This window comes from Gymnoscopelus microlampas (genome assembly GCF_963454915.1).
Source record: "Gymnoscopelus microlampas genome assembly, chromosome: 9".
NCBI lineage: Eukaryota > Metazoa > Chordata > Actinopteri > Myctophiformes > Myctophidae > Gymnoscopelus > Gymnoscopelus microlampas.
In genome coordinates, this window is record NC_139946.1 from 46,397,237 (window position 1) to 46,416,409 (window position 19,173).

At 40.9% G+C, this 19,173-nt stretch overlaps 1 protein-coding gene across 4 annotated transcripts in view; it reads left to right on the plus strand.

Moving 5' to 3' along the window:
- shroom2a (shroom family member 2a) overlaps positions 1–19,173 on the plus strand; it is a 105,484-nt gene that overhangs the window by 38,640 nt on the left and 47,671 nt on the right. The gene's annotated exons all lie outside the window — the stretch shown is intronic.

The window sequence follows — 19,173 nt, forward strand, 5'->3', positions numbered from 1 at the left end:
CACGCACATTCCCACTAGGCCGAGGAAGAAATGCCACTAGACATTTTTCAAATCAGCCTCATGTTGACGCTATAACAGGCCAATTTGTGTTTTTACCTATAACTGCACCGATCTGCATGTTTCACATCTGCCTTTTATAGGTACATATTATCTCTATAGTCAAGTGATCGAGACGGATCAGTCCGATTTTTTATATTCCATCCTGATTGGTGAATTCCGAACATTGCTGGCCCACAATAAACCTACCTGACCTGACAGGGAGTTCCAAGGAGCACTTTTTCTAGTTTTTAATAATTATTTTGTGTATTGTCGATCGATTAGTCAGCCCATGGAGAATTGAATTCATGGATTTTTTTATTTTTTGTCGCACTAAGCGAATAATGATGACCGGCAGCGGTTCCGGTAGGAGACACAAAGACTCTTTTTGTCTCCTACCGGAACCACTGCCGTCAAATTATTCAAATCAAATTATTGGCTTAGGAATGCGACAAAAACAAAAACATATCCATGAATTCAAGTCTTCATGGGGTGACTAATCGATAGAAAAAAAAGTCGTTTTGGGGGTGAACTATCCCTTTTAAGGCTGTTGAAGACTACCTTCAAGGCAACACGTCCTCCCAGACATTCATTTGACCTCCTCCGTGCGTTGCAGCGTGCCTTACAGGCACACACACACACACATCCAGGCCAAAACATGCTTTGCATCTCCTCTCACGTGCCGTGCCTCGTCCAATCCCCGCGGCCTTTCACCGTGTCGCCATGGATACGTGTCTAACAATCCATGGTTACGGAAGAGGTGAGGCGGCAGGAGTCTAGACTGAAGTGTGACTGTAGAGTGTTGAGTGTTGCTGTCGGTGGAAATGGGGAAAACATTTTTCCCATGTATCCTATGTAGTTATTATCCAGTCACACTCTCTTGTTAATAGTTCACATTTGTTCAGTATTGATAAAATACACACTTACTGTAAACCAGTGGTGTAAAGTAACTAAGAACATTGCTTCTTGTATTGCTACTTTGACTTTAACCCATTAACACATTAGCTGCCAAAGACGTATATATACGTCTTTTAATTATCAGCTGTTGTCTGCCAAAGACGTATATATACGTCTTTGGAAAAAAGGGAAAAAAAAAAAAAAAAATTAAAAAAAAATTTTTTTTTTTTTTTTTTGCATTTTTTTATAATTTCAACCCTTGTCGAATTATGAACAGATTAGGAGCTAAAAATGTTCGAAGATTTGCTGCTCCATTCACTTCAATGTTAAAATTCAAACGGACAAACAATTCACTTTGTTTTTTGGTTTAAAACTACTGCTTTTGAGCTATATTGAAACATCAACCAAACATGTCAACGAGGTCAAAATGACCTCGTTGACATTTGTGAAACCACACCTGAATCTCATCTGTGATTAGAAACCATCTGGGGATCAATCATACTGGAGGAAAAAAATCTGTGGCTACGCGAACAGGTACCAAAAACATGGCAAAACCCTGGCAGGCAACAGCTAAAAATCTGAAAAAACTCTGGCAGGCAATGTGTTAAGACCTGAGGCCGATAAAAAAAAAAAAACGCTTTGAAAAATATATATATATTCAAAGATGTGCACGATTTTTCAAAAATAGCAGATCTACAAGGTCGTAGCGCGGCACTCGGTGCCGCGCTACGAGCTTGTATATCTGCTATTTTTGAATAGCCTAAAGAAATCTAAAAGTGACACAGATGCGTTCCAGGTCTTAATGGGTGCTTCCACCGCTACTCCCAGCTTAGGTAAGGTAAGGCCAGACTAAAGGAAGTATCACTAAATGCAAATGCAAGGATTTGGCAGCGACTGGTGTGTCCCTCTTTGTCCTTTACGATAAGACTCCAGAGCAGACCGTTTAACCGCACGTCACGTCACTCTCCATTTGACCCTCTGCCGAACACAGACGTTCCCCTGACGCAGGCTCACACGCACTCTCATGGATTAAACTTCTTAGATGCCACGTCGTGGGCCAGATTAAAGAGTGCTGGAATGGGTCAAACCAGCAATAGAACGTGTTCAGAAGCATCTTCCATAGGCTCTATGCACAGCAGCCATATTGGGAATGAATTGCGGGCCCCTTCCTTACTTCCTTCACAGGTGTTACCAATGATACTAATTAAAGGACGACTTCACCGATTTTCAACCTATCTTCATATAATTGGTCCTCACTAATACTCATGATAAAATGGTACATTTTTTTCTACTCTGTCTGTGTCTCAGAGGAGGGCTGTGGACAGTTCAGAGTCCCGTCTACCAGTGACATCATCAATGGGGAATCCAAGCTAATAGAAACTGCAGGCTTTCTATTCCTGGGAAGTTGCAATGCAATAAAAGAAGCCATTGTTCTCGTGTTAATACAAATCGAAATAAAAAATGTGAAATCTTGTTGGAAAAAAAAATCATGCCTAACGACGAGTCGACGATGTCACTGGTAGACGGGTTTCTGGACTGTCCACAGCCCTCCACAGACCAAGTAGAAAAAAATGGTACCATTTTATCATGAGTATTAGTGAGGACCAATTATATGAATATAGTTGAAAATCGGTGAAGTCGTCCTTTAAGGCTCTGTTCCATTTAGTGTGGCATAGTGGTTGTCTTATGTTCAAGGACCCCCATAACTCTGAGAGTGTACAAATGGAACCAAATGGACCCTTACGGGTCCATTTGGTTCCATTTTGTACACTCTCAGAGTTACACACCCACCATAAGGGGCCATTTGGGAACCAAAATGGAGTGTTTCTAGTGAGCCAACATGCATGATATCAGCACCCTGACCATAATGGAACAGAGCCTTCATTAGTATCATTGGTAGCACCTGTGAAGGATGTAAGAAGAGGCCCAATTTCTTTCCAATATGGCTGCTGTGCATAGAGCCTATTAAGAGGTAGGGATGTTAACAATTAATCGATTAATCAAATTAATCGATTAAGAAATTATCCGATTAAATTAAACAATTAACAATTAATTGAAAAAAATAAAAATAAAAAAGTTTTTTTATTTTATTTTTTTATGTTCAGTACCCAAGATATGATGATTTGAAGATTTTCTGCTCCATTCACTTCTTGTTTAACTTACTGAAAAAGGCTGTATCTCGGCTCCTAAGCACTTTTTTTGGGGGATTTTTTTTTTTATCTGAAATTAAGATTCTCAGATTTAAAAAAAAACGCCGCTTATCAGTTAACCGGTTAATCGGTTGATAAGGTTATCAATTATCAATTAATGAATTGATCGATAATTTGCATCCCTATTAAGAGGTTAAACACTAATTGTCATCGACATTTTTTCATAAAAGCAAATATGCCTGCAACCTTCGGATTCCAAGACCAACGCCCTTCCTCCTGAGTAGAGGTAACGATACGATACGCATCGCAACACGTGGTTGACGGTACGATGCATGGACGGTATTGGTTCATTCATGGCGATACGATTCAATGATTTAAAATCGATACGGTAACAATTTAGCAAAGAAATTAAATCTGTGTGAAACGTGTGGATAGTGCAGTTTTTTTTAAGGGAAACGTTTATTATCATGGATATAAATGAGTAAACACAGTGATTCTCTGGCAAATACATGGACATTGTATTTGAACACATTATGGACAAACCCGCACCTTGACATGAGCACAGATTACACACATTCATCGATAGACTAAGTGCAGCGATATGGAATGGAAAAAGTAACTAAACCCTCTTTCTTTTTGAGTGGTGCCAGCCACTCCTACACTTGACCGTGTGTGTGGGTCCGTCCGTCCGTCCATCCGTCCGTTTGAGCACGGCCTCAACAGCTGCAGCTGATTGCAACACAAGGATGCAACCAGTTACACTAATTCAAAGGCACCACTCTCTTCACACTGGGTGTGATTTTTTTCTTCTTATAATTGCTAAATACGACGCACAAGTACTTAGTATGGATGATTCGATACAGTCGATTATTTGCATTTGCAAAACGAATCAATATAAAGTCAAACGATACGATATGTTGCTGTTTACATAATTAATACTGTGTACTTCGATTGTTGAAATTAAAATCGATGCAGTTACTGTATCGTTACACCCCTACTCCTGAGCCACTGCCCCCCCCGAGTAAAAAGTACAGTACCAGTGGTTCTCAAACTTTTTCATGCCAGGGACCCCCAAATTGACACTTATTAGCCCGCGGACCCCCATTTGAAAAGATAAGCCAGGGACCCCCCATAAGAGAAGATTTTTTACGGCTCTAGCAGTGATTCTCAACCATTTTAATTTCAAGGACCCCCAGTTTGGCATGCATTAGGGCTACAGACCCCCATTTAATGGCATTTATATCTCTGGGACCCCAATTCATATTGTAAAATCAATGTAAATTTAACTCTGAGAGTGTACAAATGGAACCAAATGGACCCGCTAGGGTCCATTTGGTTCCATTTGTACACTCTCAGAGTTACAGACCCATAAGGGTCCATTTGGTTCCTATAAATCATTTAGCTGGGGACCCCCTGGTATCCCCTCAAGTACCCCTGGGGGTCCCCGGACCCCACTTTGAGAACCAATGTCGTAGACGAACCAGAGTGGTCTTACGTTGCATATTTCTCTGCGGTAACGTACTGCTGAATCACTGCAGTGGGTGAAGGTCTCTCTACAGTCTGTACATTGTGTATGTTTCACATACAGTACAGTAGGTCTCATTGTGTGTGAGGCCTGCTGACTGGCCCGCTCTCTGGCCGTGTGTTGTATCATCATAGCACAACGTAAGCCTTAAACAAATACCGCTGTACAAGGAAGCACATCACCGCTCATTCATCTGCACACAAAGACGTGACTGTGTGTGTGTGTGTGTGTGTGTGTGTGTGTGTGTCTCGGCCTCTAGTGCCTTATCATCACAGACGTTCTCTTTTAAGGGGCTTGAAGGGTACTGATACTAGTGTGCATTATTCTCCTCGACAATCTCTGCTGTTCCCATTTAACTCTTATCTTATCAGCCTTTAAGCACCATTGATCTTGGGATAGTCAGCAATCGTTTTATGCAACAAAGAGGAATTCTAGAAGTGATGGCAATTCCTTTTAACCCATTAAGACCTGAGGGCAATTCTACAAATGTCTTCTAAATCCTAAGAGGTTTTTTATGAGCTATGAGCTTGTAGATCTGCTATTTTTGAACAGCCAAAGTAGCCTGGCTCCACCCCCTGAATCGCTTGCCTCGCATTCAGGGTCTGGTGACGGTGTCGAAAGCGGGGGTTTCTCGGTTGAAAATCTGTACGACGAATCAGGATCGGGATAATCCAGTATGAACCAATCGCCAAAGAGTCCAACTTTGGCCACGCCCCCACCTCAGAAAACAGCTGCACTGAGAGGGCTTGCAGACTGAATAATGGAGTGAAACTAAATGAAAATTCAGTGTCAGGCTACAGGCAAAGTTTAAGATAATGCTTTTTAGCTCAAATAAAAAAGTGACACAGATGCGTTCCAGGTCTTAATGGATTAAGGATCAATTCATCACTGGCAGATATTTGCTCCAACATATTGATTTGCTCACATTGTGGTCGTACGTCCTCTTCGGTGTGCAAATAACACAGGTTTCACTCTTGTCTGATGTCACTCTCAAAGTCCACCGGTATACCGCAACCCCCCCCCCCCCCCAGCGTGTTAATTTAACATCTCGTATGGGTCAATTTTTTATTTGCTCTGGAAAAAACAACTAAAAGTACACACAGCCCAGACTGTTTGACACACCGGGCGTCGTGGGAGGTTGATGACTTTGTGTTGTTCTTAGAGAGCAGCTGGAGACCACATTGTGATCTAATTAAATGTTGTGACATGTGATGTGATTCTGAAACGCTGCACAGCAAATCTCCTCAGTGTTCAATTCCTCACATGTAGCAAATCTTTGAATATATACGTTTTAAAGCGAACATTTTTATCTCCAACCTGTGCTTCTGGGGGGTCCCTGGAACAACATATTTTGAGATGGGGCGGTCCGCGGCTAAATGCATATCATTTTGGGGGTCCTTGATATGGAAAAGTTGGAGCACCACTGATATAGCAACATACCGTTAGGATTTAGAAAACATTTTCTAGATATGTATTTGGCCCGTGGACCCCCATCTCAAAATGTTTTGTTTCAGGGACCCCCCCAGAAGCAAAGATTTGAGTTACAAATGTTCGCTTTAAAAAAAAAAAAATCAACGATTTGCACTCATTTAAAAACAAAATAGCAGATCTACAAGCTCATAGCGCGGCACCGAGTGCCGCGCTATGAGCTTGTAGATCTGCTATTTTTTTGGATAGCTAAAGAAATCTTAAAATGACACGGATGTGTACCCGGATTGACTGGGTTAAACCAATCTGTATGTATCATAGAATATTATGTTAGTACACTATAACTAGTACATGTGAAGTGGTTGGAGGTTGGTCTACCTGCTCTTCCATTGAGACATTTAGGTCCTGGTGTCTGCTAGGATACCCTAGTGGTCGACGTTAGCACTGCCTGGAGCTCATATGCCCAATATCTCCCCTGTCTAAGCAAGGGTTGCCTCTTGGTTCCAGGTACCTAAAAGTTGCTGATCGTAGCTTTAATCCATGTTATTTGGGGAGTGTGACTTCAGTAAGACAAGACAATCTGAAGGATGTATTTGCGTAACCAAGGAAGTCGAGAGAGAAAATGTGACATGGAGATTTATCAAATATTGTCCATAAATATTGTGATATCGGGTAGGGCACCTTATACTGGTTGAGAAGTAGCTCTGCCTAAACGTCATCAGCGCAATTTATCCTTTTGGATAAAGCGATGATTGTGGAAGAATTGTGGTAGCGGATGATGATGATGAGTGGTAGAAAAACAGTTGGGAGGGACAGGGTTTCAATCCTGGGTTTGGACATGAAACATATTCTTTTTTTACCCTTTTATTTATCCAGGAGATGTTCGCTGAGAAATGCTCTTCCTCGGCAACGCCCTGCTTCGCACACACATACACACACACGCACACGCACACGCACACGCACACACACATTAAACCCGACATTGTTCAAGTTATCTGGGGCGGCAGTGGCTCAGGGGTAGAGCGGCCGGATGGCAAGGTTCCCAGTTCGATCCCAGGCTCCCCCAGAGTTAAGGTTGTTACACACCGGGGCGTTTTTTTCGTGCGAATAATGCGTTTTTTTTTAAAACCTTATAAAGTCAATGGCTCCGTACATGGAGCGAAAAAGCGAAAAAGCGAAGCGAAAAAGCGTCTTTTAATTATTCGGAACGAGTCCGAATTTTGCGTATATTCGCTATTTTCGCCGGTGTCGCCCGGTGTGTAAGGACCTTTAGAGTGGAAGTGTCCTTGAGCAAGACGCTGAACCCCTAATTACTCCCGATGAGCAGGTTGGTGCATGGTTTCCTCTGCCATCGGTGTGTGAATCAAGGGCCAAGGCTTGGATATTTACGATGAGGCCAACACGGAAGCTTATGAATGGCCAGAGTGGCGCTGTTTTACCCTGCGCCGACCTGAAGTGTCAGAAAGAATTTATTTTAGCGCAAGTGAATGGGTTTTTGACAAACTTTAGACTAGATTTTCTTACCGTAATAAAAATTGTCATAAATTCTATATGCTTCCAGTCGCTAGTTTAAAGTCTCCTTTCAATCATCATGATATGCGTTTTGCTAAATTATGGTCCCATTTATTCTAAAATTGACGATAAAGTAGGCTATGCTCCAGGAGGGGCGGGATGATTTGATTGACAACCTACACAACCAATAGCATTCATTCCCCGCCCCCGCTCTTGATTGACAAGCTACCCAACCAATAGCATTTTTGGGGGTGTTTTCCGGTTCGCTGGTCACGTGTCTGGTCTCAACCAATAGCGTTTGAGTTCCGGCGTGGCCAACTGTATATATTAACGATGGAGGAATGCATGTTCCTGAACTATCGGCTTAATTTTCGTTCTGTAGAAAGCAGGGGAGTGGCTTTGTCCATTCTTTTTTACAGTCTATGGTGTGAATGTAATGCACAATCTATGTAAAGCGCTTTGGATAAAAGCGCCATATAAATGCACCATTTACCATTTATCTCAGAGACACAGGCATGTTGTGTTGTTCCTTTAATGTGGCCCCTGGGCTCCTATGTTGTTCCTAGTATGTGGCCCCTGGGCTCCTATACTGTAGACCTGTGTTGCTCAACCTGGTCTTTTGGCCAGTGAACTAAGAGCATCTCAAATAGCATCCGTAGCCTTTCATTTTCTCCAGGCCACAATAACAGGCCTAGTGTCTGAATTACAACGCAGCGTGGCAGCCAGTCAGCGTTGCCATGTCTGCTTCTTATAAGTGGGCCTGTGGGGCTTGTTTTTCTGTAAAGTAGCTTGTAAACATTGGTAGTTGCTTGCCTCCTAAATGTTGTCTAAACCAGTGTTTCTTCTAAGTAACATGCTTGATTTGAAAGACCAAAAGATTTTTCTTTTTGTAAATTGCTCAAACATTTAAACTTTGTTATAATGTTTAAAAATATATATTTAAACTTTTTTTCTCCAAGATTTTTTGAAAATAATGAGCTTGTAGATCGTTTATTTTCAAATAGCTGATGTGGTTCAACTGATTTTGATGCTATTTTAAAGGGATAGTTAGTCACCCCATGGAGACTTGAATTCATGGATATTGTTTGGTTTTTTTCGCATTCCTAAGCCAACAATGTGATGACCAGTGGACCGGTAGGCAGATACAAAGGAGACTCTTTGTGTCTCCTACCTGAACCGCTGCCGGTCATCAAATTATTGGCTTAGGAATGCGACAAAAAGTAAAAAATATCCATGAATTGACTAATTGATACAAAAAAAGTCATTTCGGGGGATGAACTATCCCTTTAACCCATTAAGACCTGGAACGCATCTGTGTCATTTTAGATTTCTATGGCTATTAAAAAATAGCAGATATACAAGCTCATAGCGCAGCACCGAGTGCCGCGCTATGAGCTTGTATATCTGCTATTTTTGAAAATTTGTGAAAAAGTGCAAATCTTCTTTTGACCTTGTTTCCTTAGACCCGTCCGCTTGTTTCTCTCACAAGGTCTGGCGGCCCTGCAGCCGGTGGCTCTGTGCTAGAACCTCAAGTGTTGGGCGGTCTGTGCCAACCCAACCTCCTCTCCCTTCACTTCTAATCTAACCCTCTGTCTGCACGTCACATGTAAACAGTTGTTGGAGAGTGTGTAAACCTGCAGCATTCCTGCCTGCCTGGAGCCCATAATAATATCTCCTCTAGGATATAATATGTCACTGAGTCATGTGGAGAAAATTCAATATCCGAGATATCAGATATTCTCGTTTTCAGCGTCATCCTTTTGAGGGTGAAAATAGTTTGTTCTCTCTCTCTCTCTCTCTCTCTCTCTCTCTCTCTCTCTCTCTGTTGCTTCCCCTTTAAAAGCTGCAATCCGCAACTTATTTTAACAAATAAAATGCTATTTTAACCAATATCTCCCCTTACTGTTCCATCGAGACATTTAGGTCATTTAGCTCCAACATCTCTCCCTGGCTAAAGTAAGCAGGGATTACTTCTTGGTTGAGCGGTAGATTGTGTGAATTCCAGGTGGGACATAGTACCTAACGTCTAGTTGCTGATCGTAGCTTTAATCCGTGTTATGTGGGAATGTGATTTCAGTAAGGCAAGACATCTGAGGGATTGCATCACTAAGGAAGTCGAGAGAAAATGTGACATGGAGATATATCAAATATTGTCTTTTTGGTCCATAAATATTGTGATATGGTTTAAATCCTATATACCTCATTGACTGGAGTCCCCCAGGGGTCTAAACCAGGCCCCCCTCTCATCCTGCCCTGTTTCCTGTATCCGTTATGGAGTGGTTGGTGTTTCTCTGATAGTTACCTGTGTGTGTGTGTGTGTGTGTGTGTGTGTGTGTGTGAGTGTGCGTGTGTGCGTGTGTGCGTGTGTGCGTGCGTGTGTGTGTGTGTGTGTGTGTGTGTGTGTGTGTGTGTGTGTGTGTGTGTGTGTGTGTGTGTGTGTGTGTGTGTGTGTGTGTGTGTGTGTGTGTGTGTGTGTCTGTGTGTGTGTGTGTGTAGTGGTGTAAAGTAACTAAGTACATTTACTTAAGTACTGTACTTAAGTACAATTTTGAGGTATTTGTACTTTACTTGAGTATTTTCAATTTCCAATACTTTTACTTCTACTCCACTACATCTCAGAGGCAAATATTATACTTTAACTCCACTACAATTATTTGAAAACTTTAGTTACTAGTTAGTTACTTTGCAGATATACATTATGACATTATAAAACATACATTAACCACTTTAGTCCTATTTTATTCCTAGGCTATTTTCAAACATTTTAGTACTTTTACTTTTGGTACTTTAAGTACATTTTGATACCAATACTTTTGTACTTTTACTCAAGTGAATTTAGAATTCTGGACTTATACTTGTAACAGAGTACTTCTACATTGCAGTATTGATACTTTTACTTAAGTAAAACATTTGAGTACTTTTTCCAACACTCTGTGTGTGTGTGTGTGTGTGTGTGTGTGTGTGTGTGTGTGTGTGTGTGTGTGTGTGTGTGTGTGTGTGTGTGTGTGTGTGTGTGTGTGTGTGTGTGTGTGTGTGTGTGTGTGTGTGTGTGTGTGTGTGTGTGTGTGTGTGTGTGTGTGCGCGTGCGCGTGTGAACGTGTGTGTGCGCGCGTGCGTGCGCGCGGACCTAAAACGCATTCCTTCACACACCAACGGCTCCTCCTGTCAGAAGGTTGAACTTGAACCAAGGATCATATAAACAAGGATAGGACAGATGTTGTGCCAGTTTGCCACAGCCTTCACTGGGAGGCAAGCTGCAGCCGGAAGATCAGAGAAGCATGTCTGACTGCCTATATCATTCTGTTGATGAGATATCTACCAAAAAACAACTATTTTCGGAGCGCGACACCCACACGCAGCCAAGCATCAAATGCCTGCTTAGTTCTACTGGATCTCTGGTACACTACTAATCCCTCCCTAACATGTACGTCTAGTTTTTGTTTGTTGATGAAATTGTCAGTATATTTAGTCGTAGTTTTTGTCATCATAGCTTAAAGGACGAGTTCACCCAAAAAATGACTTATTTTCTATCAATTGCACACCCTATGAAGCCTTGAATCCATGGATTCTTTTTTGTTTTTGTCGCATTCCTAAGCTAATAATTTGATTCCCGTCTCCTACCGGCTAATGTATCCGGTAGGAGACACAAAGTAGATTATTTGTGTCTCCTACCGGAAATACACACGGTCATCAAATTATTGTCTTAGGAATGCCACAAAAACAAAAATAAATCCATGAAATCAAGGCTTCATGGGGTGTGTAATTGATAGAAAATAAGTATTTTTTTGGGTGAACTCCTCCTTTAAGTTATTATTATATATATTTTTTAAATTGTTACGTCAGTGAAAAAAGGCAGTCTACGTAAATCTTTCGTCATAGTTTTTTAGTGAACACAATGAACACTGGTCAGCTGGCATCGACTTCAATTCATTTATTCAAACTTCCGGCTCCGGTTTTGCCTCCCAGTGCCATGATGAACAGATGTACGTGACATGATGATGACATCACTGTCCTATCCTTCTGTACACTCTTCTGTATACTCCTTGACTCCTAATATATACTCCTTGCCTCTGAGGAGGAAGCAGCCAGTAGAACCTGCTCCCGTGTACAGGTGTGGTTCTCTTTACAGAGGGAGGGGCCAGGCAGAGGCAGGCTGCGTGTGTGTGTGTGTGTGTGTGTGTGTGTCGGGGCTTTAACCCTTTAAGACCTGAGGCCGATTCAAAAAATGTTTTCTAAATCCAAAACGTTTTTTGAAAAAAATATATAAAAAATATGTTTTCACGATTTTTCAAAAATAGCAGATCTACAAGCTCGTAGCGCGGCACTCGGTGCCGCGCTATGAGCTTGTATATCTGCTATTTTTGAATAGCCAAAGAAATCTAAAATGACACAGACGCGTCCCCGGTCTTAATGGGTTAACCGTGTCATCATGAGGCGTCATTTCTGTCGTTTTATTTTGCATGCGGCAAATTAATTTCCAAACCTTCCGCATGAGGTCATGATCAGAGCGCTTCCTGTGCGTTACAGAAAGGTGTGGTCACACCGTGGGAAGAAAACACCAGCCCTCGTCTATACGCTTACGAGAGGTGGACCTAAAGTACTCAACCCCACGGTACTTTTGTGTCAAAGTAGAGATACTCGTGGTCAAATATTACTCCACTAAAAGTGAAGGTTGCTCAGTCAAATGTGTACTTTAGTTAAAGTACTGGAGTACTTGCTTTTAAAATTCAAAAATGTTAAACATTTAATTGTATAAGTTGTTAATTCATAATGTTTTATTGTAAGTTTGTCAAAAGTACAACATTTACGTTTGAAATGTAGTGCAGTGCAGGTCAGAAGCTTCCAAATAACCCAAAGTAAAGTACAGATACTCAAGTAAATATACTCGGTTCCAGGTCCCTCTCCACCCGTCCTGCCTTTTTAAAGAGTTGTTTGACAGCCAGAACAGCCTGGTCGCCTCATTAACCCTTTAAGACCTGGAACTGTGTCATTTTTAGATTTGAGCTAAAAAGCATCATTTTACACTTTGGTCTATTCAAAAATACACCAAAGTTTCAAGATTTTTCAAAAATAGCAGATCTACAAGCTCATAGCGCCGCGCTATGAGCTTGTAGATCTGCTATTTTTGAAAAATCTTGAAAATGTGTACAAACCTATAAGCCTACCGTTCACATTGTGAATTTGTGTTTCCCCCTCCTGGCTTAGTTACAGAATGACCTTAACAGTAATGTCTTAGATCATTATTTTATCTGAATGAACGTTAGGCTGTCTGCTGTGATAGACCATGACTAATATCTTATTACTATTGTTTCCTTCATTTATATAAGCCTACCGTTCACATTGTGAATATTGTGAATGAACTCCTGTGCAGTGGTGGAAAAAGTACTTGCATTTTTTACTTAAGTAAAAGTATCAATACTGCAATATAGAAATACTCTGTTACATGTCAAAGTCCGGAATTCAAAATGTACTTGGAATGCCACAAAAACAAAAATAAATCCATGAAATCAAGGCTTCATGGGGTGTGTAATTGATAGAAAATAAGTATTTTTTTGGGTGAACTCCTCCTTTAAGTTATTATTATATATATTTTTTAAATTGTTACGTCAGTGAAAAAAGGCAGTCTACGTAAATCTTTCGTCATAGTTTTTTAGTGAACACAATGAACACTGGTCAGCTGGCATCGACTTCAATTCATTTATTCAAACTTCCGGCTCCGGTTTTGCCTCCCAGTGCCATGATGAACAGATGTACGTGACATGATGATGACATCACTGTCCTATCCTTCTGTACACTCTTCTGTATACTCCTTGACTCCTAATATATACTCCTTGCCTCTGAGGAGGAAGCAGCCAGTAGAACCTGCTCCCGTGTACAGGTGTGGTTCTCTTTACAGAGGGAGGGGCCAGGCAGAGGCAGGCTGCGTGTGTGTGTGTGTGTGTGTGTGTGTGTCGGGGCTTTAACCCTTTAAGACCTGAGGCCGATTCAAAAAATGTTTTCTAAATCCAAAACGTTTTTTGAAAAAAATATATAAAAAATATGTTTTCACGATTTTTCAAAAATAGCAGATCTACAAGCTCGTAGCGCGGCACTCGGTGCCGCGCTATGAGCTTGTATATCTGCTATTTTTGAATAGCCAAAGAAATCTAAAATGACACAGACGCGTCCCCGGTCTTAATGGGTTAACCGTGTCATCATGAGGCGTCATTTCTGTCGTTTTATTTTGCATGCGGCAAATTAATTTCCAAACCTTCCGCATGAGGTCATGATCAGAGCGCTTCCTGTGCGTTACAGAAAGGTGTGGTCACACCGTGGGAAGAAAACACCAGCCCTCGTCTATACGCTTACGAGAGGTGGACCTAAAGTACTCAACCCCACGGTACTTTTGTGTCAAAGTAGAGATACTCGTGGTCAAATATTACTCCACTAAAAGTGAAGGTTGCTCAGTCAAATGTGTACTTTAGTTAAAGTACTGGAGTACTTGCTTTTAAAATTCAAAAATGTTAAACATTTAATTGTATAAGTTGTTAATTCATAATGTTTTATTGTAAGTTTGTCAAAAGTACAACATTTACGTTTGAAATGTAGTGCAGTGCAGGTCAGAAGCTTCCAAATAACCCAAAGTAAAGTACAGATACTCAAGTAAATATACTCGGTTCCAGGTCCCTCTCCACCCGTCCTGCCTTTTTAAAGAGTTGTTTGACAGCCAGAACAGCCTGGTCGCCTCATTAACCCTTTAAGACCTGGAACTGTGTCATTTTTAGATTTGAGCTAAAAAGCATCATTTTACACTTTGGTCTATTCAAAAATACACCAAAGTTTCAAGATTTTTCAAAAATAGCAGATCTACAAGCTCATAGCGCCGCGCTATGAGCTTGTAGATCTGCTATTTTTGAAAAATCTTGAAAATGTGTACAAATATTTGAATATATATATTTTTTAAAGCGAACATTTTTAACTCAAATCTTTGCTTCTGGGGGGTCCCTGGAACAAAATATTTTGATGGGGGTCCGCGGCCAAATACATATAATTTTGGCGGTCCTTGACATGAACAAGATTAGCACCACTGATATAGAAACATACGTTTTTCAGAATACTGTTGGGATTTACAGTAGGAGACATGTAGAATCGGCTTCAGGTCTCAATGGGTTAACAGATAAAGTGTCGACACACATGCCTCAACACAGCCTGACTGTATGCACACCGTATGTGCACGTACTGCACTGCACGCACGGCGTGGTGACACACTATCCGGGCGGAACTCCAAGCGGATACTTTTGACAATTGGAATTTTCGCTTATCTGGCTTCACCTGTCTCTCAGTTTAGAGCCGCCATGACATCATGATGAAACGAACGTACCGAATGCATTAAAGCTGAGCCAAACAAAACCTCTCAGTGCTGACATTAGTTGTCTCTGCTCTAGCTCGTGGTGGTTTAGCCTAAATGTCAGCCTCGCTTGACTGGGCAGCCAGAAAGCTTTAAAGGTAGTGTAAGTGCTATTTTGGAGGGGGGGGGGGTTTGTTCAAAGGTTAAAGAGATAGTTCAGCCAAAAAATTACTTATTTTATTTCGATTACTCACCCCATCGATTACTCAAGTGTACCCATCGAGGTCGAGCAGTGAGTTCCAGTAGGAGACACAAATGAGACTCTTTGTGTCTCCTACCGGAACCCACTGCTTGAATATATATATTTAAAGCGAACATTTGTAACTCAAATCTTTGCTTCTGGGGCGGTCCCTGGAACGAAATATTTTGAGATGGGGGTCCGCGGCAAAATACATTTCTAAAAATGTTTTCTAAATCCTAACAGTATGTTGCTATATCAGTGGTGCTCCAACTTTTCCATGTCAAGGACCCCCAAAATGATATGTATTTGGCCGTGGACCCCTATCTCAAAATATGTTGTTCCAGGGACCCATGATAAAAAAAATAAAAGCAGCGCTACGAGTTTGTAGATCTGCTATTTTTGAATAGCCAAATAAATCTTAAAATGACACATATGCTTTCCCGGTGGATTAACCATGGCAGTCAGATGTCCAAAATAAACATTGGAATAGAATGGTAGAGCGTAGGTAGATACATGTGCTTTTGTACCGTCACAATGTAAAGTGGCCTGTGTGTGTGTGACTCTAAGCAGTTAGATTAGATTCTTCTATTTTGCATCGGATTACATCTTGTATTTCTTAACCTCGTTCAACCTGCCGTCCCTATTGTGGGCATGATGCCATTTGGCAGACATTTTTGAAAATAGCAGATCTACAAGCTCATGACACGTCACAATGTGACACGTTGAGAGCTTGTAGATCTGCTACTTTTGCTATCTAAGTGGTTAAAGGCTATGGCGTTGCCTGGTGGCATCGTATTCAATAGCAGAATGAATAACTAGACTTTAAACTATAAAGTTGCTGATTGTTGGATTTGTGTTTCCCCCTCCTGGCTTAGTTACAGAATGACCTTAACAGTAATGTCTTAGATCATTATTTTATCTGAATGAACGTTAGGCTGTCTGCTGTGATAGACCATGACTAATATCTTATTACTATTGTTTCCTTCATTTATATAAGCCTACCGTTCACATTGTGAATATTGTGAATGAACTCCTGTGCAGTGGTGGAAAAAGTACTTGCATTTTTTACTTAAGTAAAAGTATCAATACTGCAATATAGAAATACTCTGTTACATGTCAAAGTCCGGAATTCAAAATGTACTTGAGTAAAAGTACAAAAGTATTGGCGTCAATATGTACTTAAAGTACCAAAAGTAAAAGTACTCATTATGCAGAATGTCACATTTCAAGTTTTCAAATGTATACAACTCTTTTGAAAATAGCAGATCTACAAGCTCACAATGCGTCCCATTGTGAGCTTGTAGATCGGCTATTTTCAAATGGCCGAAATGGATATAGGGCTGAAGTGGTTAATGTATGTTTTGTAATAATAACCAAAATCTACGAAGTAACTAGTAACTAAAGTTTTCAAATAAATGTAGTGGAGTAAAAGTACAATATTTGGATCTGAGATGTAGTGGAGTAGAAGTAAAAGTATTGGAAATAGTCAAGTAAAGTACATATACCTCAAAATTGTACTTAAGTACAGTCCTTTTTCCACCACTGCTATGTGTGTGTATGTTTGTATTCATGCAGGTTCTGAACAGAATCCAATTATAGCTGCAAAAGATTAGCGGTCTAACGTATACAGTAGCATGGGCCTCGGGAGGCAGTGGAATATAGTATACATCATCTATTCATTCGTTCTAAGACAAATATCTACAGTATGTATTATATGGTGACACACACACACTAAGCCGTGGAGTCCTGCTGTACAGAGAACCAGGCGCGCGGGAAGTACTTAATAACCAGGGGGGCTGAGCGTCTGGGAAGCGCGCGCGCGCATTTTTTTTGCGGTTTCGGGTCGAAAAATGTGCGGGTTTGGGCACATTTTTTCCTTTACTTTATTTCGGTTTTAGGGTTAGGGTTAGGTTAGGGTTACGTTATTTAATTCTCGTTCTCATAAATAAAAATAATTAAAAAAAAAAAAAAAGAAAAAAAAAAATCCCTTCCCATCACCAGGGGGGCTGCGGCCCCCGTAGTCCCCCCCTTCCCGCGCCACTGCAGAGAACTCTACTGAGTGAAGTGTAGTTTAATTGATTTCAAAGTGGTCCAGTCCTATAAGCTACACCCCCTGCTGTGTTGCTGTTTTGGTTTGTTCCGTTGCTAACGTGAGTTGACAGAAATGGTTGGAGTGCATTTAAATTGGTGCTGTTTTTTAGTTCTTCTGTTTTATTGTGTACATTTTTCATGTCATTTTTAGATTTCTTTGGCTATTAAAAAAATAGCAGATGTTTTTAAAGCGAACATTTGTAACTCAAATCTTTGCTTCTGGGGATTCTACAAATGTCTTCTAAATCCTAACAGTTTTTTTTTTAAACAAACTTATGTTGCTATGATAGCAGTGGTTCTCAAACTTTTTAATGTCAAGGACTCCCAAAATGATATGTATTTGGCTGCGGACCCCCATCTCAAAATAATTTGTTATAGGGACCCCCCCCCCCACCCAGATTTGAGTTAAAAAAAAATAATATTCGCTTTAGAAAAATACCTATATTCAAAGATTTGCACAAATATTCCACGATTTTTCAAAAGAAATGCAGATCTACAAGCTCATAGAGTGGCACTCAGCGCCACACTATGAGCTTGTAGATCTGCTATTTTTTCATTGTCAAAGTATATAGAATAATGGTTATAGCTCAAATCTAAAATGACACAGATGCGTTCCCAGTCTTAACCCATTGATACCTGGAACGCATCTGTGTCACTTTAGATGTCTTTGGCTATTCAAAAATAGCAGATCTACAAGCTCATAGCGCGGCACCGAGTGCCGCGCTATGAGCTTGTAGATCTGCTATTTTTGAAAAATCTTGATTTTTTTTTTTTTTTTTTTTTCCAAAAAACTGATTTAGAAAACATTTTTAAGAATCGCCTCAGGTCTTAAAGGGTTAATGGGTTAATGTAACAACAGAACATGGATGCCAGTGAATTATTGATGATGTGGCATGGTGGTGTGTGAGTGTGTTGGATCTCAGTGACCACATTCAACAGGTATGTGCAACTTTGAACTTGGAGACTTCACGGAATGTGAAAGCCTTGATTTATGCTTGTATAACCTACAGGTTACTGTACAACTAGGCCTAAGTGGTCCGCAAATTGGGGTCCAGGGACCCTCAGAGGTGGGTTCCAAATGGACCCTTACAGGTGTGTAACTCTGAGAGTGTACAAATGGAACCAATTTTGGTTCCATTTGTACACTCTCAGAGTTACGGGGGGGGGTCCTTGAAATGAAAACGTTTGAGACCCACTGAACTCGTCCATTCCTGTATTTCCCACCGTCCATCCGGGCTATGGGAACCGCTACCGTGACTCCAGATCCCATAGCCTGTGGTGAAAATGCTAATAAACAGCTTAGATTTGGGGGAAAGTGAAGAATGGTCTTCCCCCCAAAGATCATTGTCCATGTGATCATTGTCCATGTGCAAGTTCAGATAAATTGGTCGACCCACTGAGAAGAAGAATTTATGAAAATTGTGAGCTTGTAGATCATCTATTTTCCCTACTTTTTGCTCGACACTGTCATACGACAAAGTGTAAAATAGGGCATTAAAGGGATAGTTCACCCCCGAAATGACTTTCTTTCTTTCTTTCAATTTAGTCACCCCATGGAGACTTGAATTCATGGATATTTTTTTCGTTTTTGTAGGAGACACAAAGAGTCTCCTTTGTGTCTCCTACCGGAACCGCTGCCTACCGGTCCGCTGGTCATCAAATTATTGTCTTAGGAATGCGACAAAAAAATAAAATAATATCCATGAATTCAAGTCTCCATGGGGTGACTAATCGATAGGAAAAAAAGTAATTTTTGGGGTGAACTATCCCTTTAATTTATGGAGAAAAAAAACATAAAAACATAAAAAGATGAAATATGGAGATTCAATGTTTTTGCCCGACAGTGAATGATACGCTCTTGTCCTCAGTTAACATGTGACATCATCAGATAGGGGGGAGGGGGGGGGGGGTCATGCAGCGCTCTCCAGGGGGCATCCAGTACAGTACGGACCCCCCAGGGCGTGTT